Here is an 8,224-nt window from a genome sequence, read left to right on the forward strand (position 1 = left end):
TTACAGGTTTTCCTGGAGATTTAGATCTCCCTTTAGATTTACTTATTTTTTTTTCTATTCTGGGACCGTCCTTGTACAGACAAGGCATCACCATTTTGGCTCTCCATATTTTTTCGTCTCATCTTCTCCGTCAGCAAGGCTGAGACTATTTCATCAAACTGCAAGGCAGTTGCATTGCTACCTATTGTAATAACCAGACTATCCCACGAATCTGGTAGAGAACACAATAAACTGATGCACTTTCTTTGTCTGAAATTTTAATATCAATAGATGCTAACTGATTTAGCACAGTATTAAATGTGTTCATATGCTCTGTCACTGAGTCTCCATCTTTCATCCTTAGGTTATACAACTTTTTCCGTAACAACAATTTATTCACCAGAGACTTAGATTGGTATAACATCCCTAACTTGTCCCACAAAGCCTTCGTTGTAGCTTCCCCTGATACATTCAACAATACTGAATCTGAGACACACAATCGTATTGTGCTCTTTGCCTTCCGATCCAACTTCTTCCATTCTTCATCGGACACTCCTGTTGGTTTAGTACTTGGATCTACCGCAATCCACTGATCTTTATCCACCAACAGATCCTCCATCTTGAGTTTCCACAACTCAAAACTCTGACCATTAAATTTATCGATCTCTATCTTTCCACTGCTCGCCATCTTCTTTCACCACTAGAATCGATCTCGCAAATCTCCCACTGAACAGGGTCTACCATAGGCCAAAGCGAAACCCCTCAGCAACAAAGGTGTCCCCTTGAAGCCAAAACAGCTCTGATACCAAATGTAGGTTTTAACCCCGTACAGAAATTACCTACAAACGAATTCTAAAACACAGAAAATAAACAATGCGAGAGCATAACACATAAAACACATATACACAGAGATTTTCCCCTGGATCCCAAAACCGGGACTACCAGCTTGATTTTTCATTATGTTCCTTTCAATGTTATAATACATATTTATACATGTTGAAGCATCCAATACCATGGACCGAAAAACCATCGCGTCCAATACCATGGACCGAAAACCATCGCGTCCAAAAACATGTGTGAAAATCATGCACAAAACCATAGGTGGGTCTGCCCAACCTAAAATAGAGTCCAAAACAAAAATTTTCCAGGGCGCTACCCCGAACCCAATAAAGTGGGGTTACGAGTACCTCTGAAACCCCCTGTGAGCCCCCCCCCCCCACAATCAGCGCAACGAAGGGGGTTTATGCCCCCCCTCTAACCCCCTGATTAACTACGTGGGCTAGTCGTGGAAAGAATATAACACAACCCAACAATTCCAAGAATATGACAAACATATCCATGAACACCTATCTCTCTATGGTTTTGACACAGGGGCTCTAAAGAACCCTACCACCAACGATTTAGATATGACCTTAAGAGATATATGATGCATATCAATTAGGGTTTTTCATTATTTCTAATGATTACTTTTACCATTGTTTCAACCATTCGTTCATTCCTTTGCGCTTGAATAGAGATCTACTAGCTCTGTGACTAACCTCTAAACAACTCTTACACCATTGTTATTCATGTACTAATAAAATGTTTGAATTTACATTAATCTCATTCCTTTGTTCAATGGAAGAAGACACATCCTTGGTAACCCTTCCTCCACATTGGTGGTTTGAGTTGTAAATATTATTCTGCAGGGTTTTCATTTTATTTTTTACCCAACATAATATACTTGTTGTTATTAAATATGGTACCTTATTTTTGTTGGTTATTTTTCTATCAATTTGTTCTTTTCTTACTCCAGGTTTTAAGATTAAATTTCTTGTCTTAATTCCAAACTTATTTTTGGACATGGTCTTGGCTAGGGTTACTACATCAGTCATTATATAGTTATTTGTATTAATCTTTTTGGAATCTATCTTTACATTTTCATTGGTATTTCTCCTCGTATATTTAAATGGATACATGTTTTTACTTTTTGATCATTTGTGGTAGGATACTAAAAGGTTTACGAGTCTTTTACTGCAAGGGTTTTCGATTCGTCGGGTGAAAAATTCATATGATTGAAGTTTAGTACTTAGGGATGTTTCCTTTTTTCTCTCTCCCTTGACATGTAATTTTTAATAAATTCCTTTAAATTTTGTTTTTTGAGATTTCCATAACTATTATACAGTCTATACTGTTATTTGTTTTTTATAACAAAAAACCCTAACCTTGCCTAAGTTTTTCTACAAATATGGTTGGGTAATATTATGTATTCCATTATGACCTCTTGTATTCTTATAGGAGGGTAGCCATAATGTATTTTTTTTAATCAAAATATTTTAACCATAACCTTTGTGGATTCTTTCTTATGGTTTTAACCCTACAAAAGTATTTTATGTACATTATTTCATTTTTTTGTTCCTTTTCGATTTTGGTATAATGTTTTTACAAAATTATAATCTTAAATGACTTCCAATTAACTTTTCTCAAAGGCCTTTTTTTTTGCGTTTAACCTGAATTTATGAATTTCAAATACTTTCTCATATAAAATTATTTCAATTTGTAGGGTTATAGCAAAGCATTCAGTTAAAGGAGAACACTTCCAAGAAAATACCCTTCAGGTCTCTTTCTTTACTTCATACAATGTTTTAATTCATTTATAATTTTAATTCATACTTAACAACCATCGTTTAATATGTGTTTGTAGGTAATTACATCTCCAAGATTAATTTTGGAACCTTTTCCTTTGATGAAGCAGCTTGTGGTCTTCACAAAATTTTGGTTCATCCTTCTAGATCAGATGCTTCCAAACCCCTGGATTATTTCTCTACATGTGTGTGTCTCTATGTTCAAGGAAAATTACCAGAGTCTCCTATCTTCTGTTTTCTATTTGTGTACTAAATTTTCAGCTTTATTTCCCTTTTTGGGAGACTTTAATCTACAAGTTTTTTATGCCTGGTAATGTATCTTGCTTAAAGGTAAATGCTACCTGAGAATTTGAATAAGTTTAACTATTGTTTACCATTATTATGGTCATTTTTAGACCATCACTATGATTTTATCTCTGTGATGTATATACCGTGGAAGACACTATATATTAATAAAGTTGTTGTATATATTTCTCACTTGTTCTTTTCTTCTATTCTTGTATTAAGCATTTATAAATTCTATTGTTCTTATTTTAGGAATTTAATTAATGCTTTTGTATGGTTATTTTATTCACTCTTACCAAAATTAACTGCAAATACTTTCTATAATCAGGTTTAGTTTTCCTGGATTCCCATTTACCGAGAATGTTTAACTTTACTCTTTTACAATATTCCAAACTATTATGCAACCATTTCACAAAATAGAATAAAAGATAGAGCAATGACTTCAAATCAGCCTCTTCGAGGGGTCAACCTCCTTTACATTACACAAATGAAAAATTCTGATTAATACAAATGAAAAAACCTCCTTTCTATATATAGGAGTCTAAGGGGTCACAATATAATCAAAGACAACATAACAATAATAATATAAGGGCACAACAATAACAATAGTGCGCTTCTATGGGGCACAATAATAACAATATGGGGACAATAGGGGCACAACAATAGCAATAAGGGTTACAATGACAATAGTAATGGGGGAATCACTAGTATTATAGGGACCTATCATGCCCCTCTCCTTCAAAAAAGTGTTTTCCTCAACGCTTGAGTAGTTATGGATGATTCTATATAAAATTCTCATCCTCCCATGTAGAATCTTCAGCGAGTAAGTTCTTTAACTTGATGAGATACTCCAAAATTGATCAATTTCATAGCTATCAAGTTCTTGTTTCTATGACTGCTTTAGGTTCCAATATGATTTCTCCTTCCTCATCAAGTTTTGGAAATATTTTTTGGACTAGGAGCTTGTCACCTATAACCTTATTTATGCATGAAACATGGAAAACTAGGTGCACTCGGGAAGCTACGAGAAGCTCCAATTTCTATGCCATAGTACCAATCTTTTGCAACACCTTGTACAGACCATAATACTTTGGTGATAATTTATTATCCTTCTTAGCTTGCTTGAGGGACAATTGTTTATATGGTTGTAGTCATTGGAATACCCAGTCAACTACATCAAAACTTCTTTCGCTGCAATGTTGATCTTCCTATTGTTTCATTCTATTCTACGCCAAAGTGAGGTTATCCTTGGAGATTTGTAGAACTTGTTGTTGATGCTCGATGTGATCTTCCATTGCTTGAACCTTAGAATTTTCTCGTAAATATGATGTGATGGATGGTGGATGATATCCATAAAGTTCCATAAATGGGGTTATTTTTGATGCAGTATGGAAGGAAGTGTTATACCACCATTCAACTAGAGGCAACCATTTGACCCATTGTATCTGTTTATCATATACAAAGCAACGAAGATATCCTTCCAAACATTTTTTTACTATCTCAGTTTTCCCATCAGATTGAGGATGATAAGATGAGTTATGAGCTAACTGAGTACCAACACAAGAAATAATTTTGTCCAAAAATTTCCAATGAAAATGGGATCTCTATCACTTACAATAATATTTGGGTTTCCATGTCGCTTTTGAATTGTTTCCATAAATGCAATAGAAACTGTATTGGATTTAAATGGATGAGATAATGCACAAAAGTGTGAATACTTGGTAATTTTGTCAACTACGACCATGATGACACTCTTTCCTTCGGACTTGGGTAAACCTATGATAAAATCCATTGGAACATCCTCCAAATGTTGGCTTGGAATGGATAAAGGTTGTAATAGACTCAAGGTCTTAATTGTTTCAACTTTATTTTGTTGGAAAACCAAACATTCTGCCACAAACTTTTGAATATTTGATCTAAGGCCATCCCAAAAAAATTCCTTCTTAACCCTATGGTAAGTTTTTAAAAATCCTGAGTTCCCTCCTAAGGAAGAGGTGTGCAATTCCATAAGAATCTTTTGTTTTAGTTGGGAATTCTTACATAGGTATAAGTGATCTTTGTACCATAACAAATCATTTTTCCAGCTAAATGGATAAGATGTACTGGGATATTGTTGTAAATTTTGAATGAGTGCCCACACTTCTTCGTCATTCTTCCATTCATCCCTTGCTTCGTTTATCCAATTTGGTTGGATAATAGAAATGGTGCAAAGCAATGCTTCCACATCCTCATCCTTTGTTGAGAGTGCATCTGCTGCAACATTTTTCTTCCCTTTTTTGTAGATGATTTCAAAGTCATAACCCAACATCTTTGTGACCCATTTTTGCAACTCTTCTGAAGATAATATTTCTTCTAAAGAGTATTTAAGACTATCATGATCCATTTTTACCTTGAAGTATTGCAAAAATTTCCTTCTCATAAATAGCTTTGTGTAAATACTTCCTTTGATTGGACTAATTTCAAAAGCAATGGGTCTTTCTTCTTGCATTAAAACAATGCCAATTCCATTTCCCGAGTCATCACATTCCAAAATAAAGATTTTTGTGAAGTCCGATGTAGCTAAGACCATTGCTTGGCACGTTTCCTCTTTAAGATGTTCAAAGGCCTTCATTGCTTCTGGAGTCCATGAAAATGCATGTTTCTTCAATAATGTTGTTAGAGGTGTTGATGTTCTCCCATAATTCTTTGTTGGCATTATGACACCGGTTTGGCGCTATGAAACAGGTGTTGTCCTTGATGGCAACTCACTTAGATCACAGAATGAAAGAAAAAGAAGTATACGTAGGTTCCCCTTGACCAAGATGTGTATACACGTGGGCTAGCAAACAAAGAAGTATACACAGGTTCCCCTTGACCAAGTCGCGTATACACGCGGGCTAGCAGACCAAAAGGCGTGTATGCGTATACACACACTTTCACGCAAGGAAAAGCATGTACATGTTGAAAAACTTGGTTTTGGTCCGAGGTATTTGGTCCCTTGTATTTTGACCCATGGTATTGATCCAAGGTATCTTCACCGAAGTGTTGACCCCAGGTATTTTGTCTTAGGTATTACTTCGAAGTGGTTTTGGACCATGGTATTGAGTAAGGCCTAGACTATAAAAGGAGAAGGAAATCATTAGGAAAAAGCACTCAAGCATTGAATATCTAATGAAAAGCAAGATCTAGACTACTAGTCATTGGGTTATGCTGGATCTAAATCAAGGAGGAACCTGAGCGCTTGAAGAAGGATAAAGTCCTATTGATCGGTCAAGATCTTTAGGCTTGAAGAGAAGTATCTTTGTGTGGTTTTGATATTTTATTGGCGCATGTCGTAATCTGTAAATCTGATGATCTGGGTATAACTGATGTCTGAATAGTTGTAAAGGTTAAATCATCTTTTATGGATCTGCCTTCAGATAACAGCGTATGAACGCAGGCACACCGTACAAAAGGTGCGGACACGCAGGAATGTCTTAGATAAAGTGCGTACATACCCGCAGGTATCCCGTGTAAAAGGTGCGGACCCTAGTTCACGCACTTTCATGCAGTGAAAAAGTATTCTCACGTGGGAATCCAATGGTGGACCATAGTATTTAGCCCGGCGTATTTGATCATATGGTTTGGTCAGTGGTATTGTTTTATATTATTATTATTATTATTGAGCCCCATGTTTTTGGGCCCCTTGTTTTGGTTATCTATGGTATTGATCCATGATTTTAGGAAGAGCTTGCCTATATAAAGCAAAGGAGATCATTTGGCTAGACACTTGTGAAAAAGAAGAAGATCTTAAGAGAAGCTAGATCTGAAATTCTAGTGATGGGTTTGTGAGAGAGAGTTGAATCAATATCAAGGAGAAACATGAGAATTACAAGTCGGATCTACTAATGGGTTGATATCTCCTCGGCGCATGTTCAGATCTGTAGATCTGAGAGTCTGGGTTATCCTTGAAGTCTGAAAATTGTCTATGCCCGCGGGACCGCAAGTGCAGTGAAAGAAAAGTGTGGAGATATGCAGGCGCAGAAGCGTTGCAGGTGCGCAGATACGCAGGCGCAGAAGCGCTGCAGGTGCGAAGATACGCAGGCCTAGAAGCACTGCAGATGCGGAGGTACGCAGGAAGCCCGTGAGGCACAATGCGTGGGTGCGCAGGAAAGCAGTTGGACACAGTGCGGATGTACGCAGGTGTTCTATGGGTGAAGCTGCGGACTTTTCATGAAATCTATTTAGCTGCCCCTGTTTTATTATTGTTGTGTTCTGGGTTTTGAAGTGATGTATGATATTATGTTCTGATGACAACAGTGATTGATTGAATGATTATGATTAGCTTCAGTATTGATAGATGAATGGATTAGGTTCATAATGACTTATCCTTATATGATCTGGTGGACTAGATCTGGTTGATAACTCTCATTGTATATGTATTGATCTGGTGATTAGGTGATTCAGAAGGTTGTTTGATTATGAGCTTCAATGTTGTTGTTGGGTCCGGTATGAAAATTGGATGAAATGTGGCCTTTCAGATTATGTGTTGTGTTTCAGTGTATCCAGTCTGAAAATTGATGAAACGTGGTACCTGGAGGAGAAAAGATTGTAGGCCAGCACCTACGTACTAGTATCTAAGCTAGTACAAGAGCTAAAGGAAATCTTTGGAGCATTGTAGCAGGTGGCAGCCTGCGTACTAGTAAATGGATCGGCTAGTACAAGAGCAAAGGGGGTTGTAGCTCCCGTACTGGTATAAGACTGCACCAGTACAAAATATTGTAAAAGGATTTTCTTATTAAGAAGAAGATTGAGATGACTTGCAGCAGGTGGTTTTCTCCCGCATTGGGTTTCCACCTTATATCATGGTGTTCATGTGTGTGCCTTATGTGTGATGATCTATTCTATGTTACTGCATCTGTTAACTGATAATATGGTTGATAATGTTCTAATGCACTCATTGAAGATCAATTAACTTAATCATAAGAAGTTGTGAAAGTAGAATATATGAATCAGAGTTTGGAAATGAAAAGTTTTATTGACTTGATAATACTGATTCACCCCCCCTCTTAGTATTATTTCCAAAAATTGGTATCAGAGCAGGTCCTTTGATAGAATCTTGATCGCTTGAAGGAGATCCGTGGAACAATGGGAAAGAAGCTTAAGAAGAAAGCACTTAAGAAGAAGAAGTCATCTCAAAAGAACTATGACAATGGGAGAATCGATTGGGGATTAGGTATAAGAAGCTCTTCAGATTCAGAATCAGATTCAGAATCATTATCAGGTATGAATGTATTATCCTCTGATGTTCCAGCTATCTTTCCTTTTGGAAGAGATGAAAGTGATAGCGAATTTTCTCTTATGGGTGAACAAGAAAG

Source organism: Pinus tabuliformis, chromosome 7, assembly GCF_031772625.1.
Source record: "Pinus tabuliformis cultivar Carrire ecotype Pingquan chromosome 7, CPIR1, whole genome shotgun sequence".
Lineage (NCBI taxonomy): Eukaryota > Viridiplantae > Streptophyta > Pinopsida > Pinales > Pinaceae > Pinus > Pinus tabuliformis.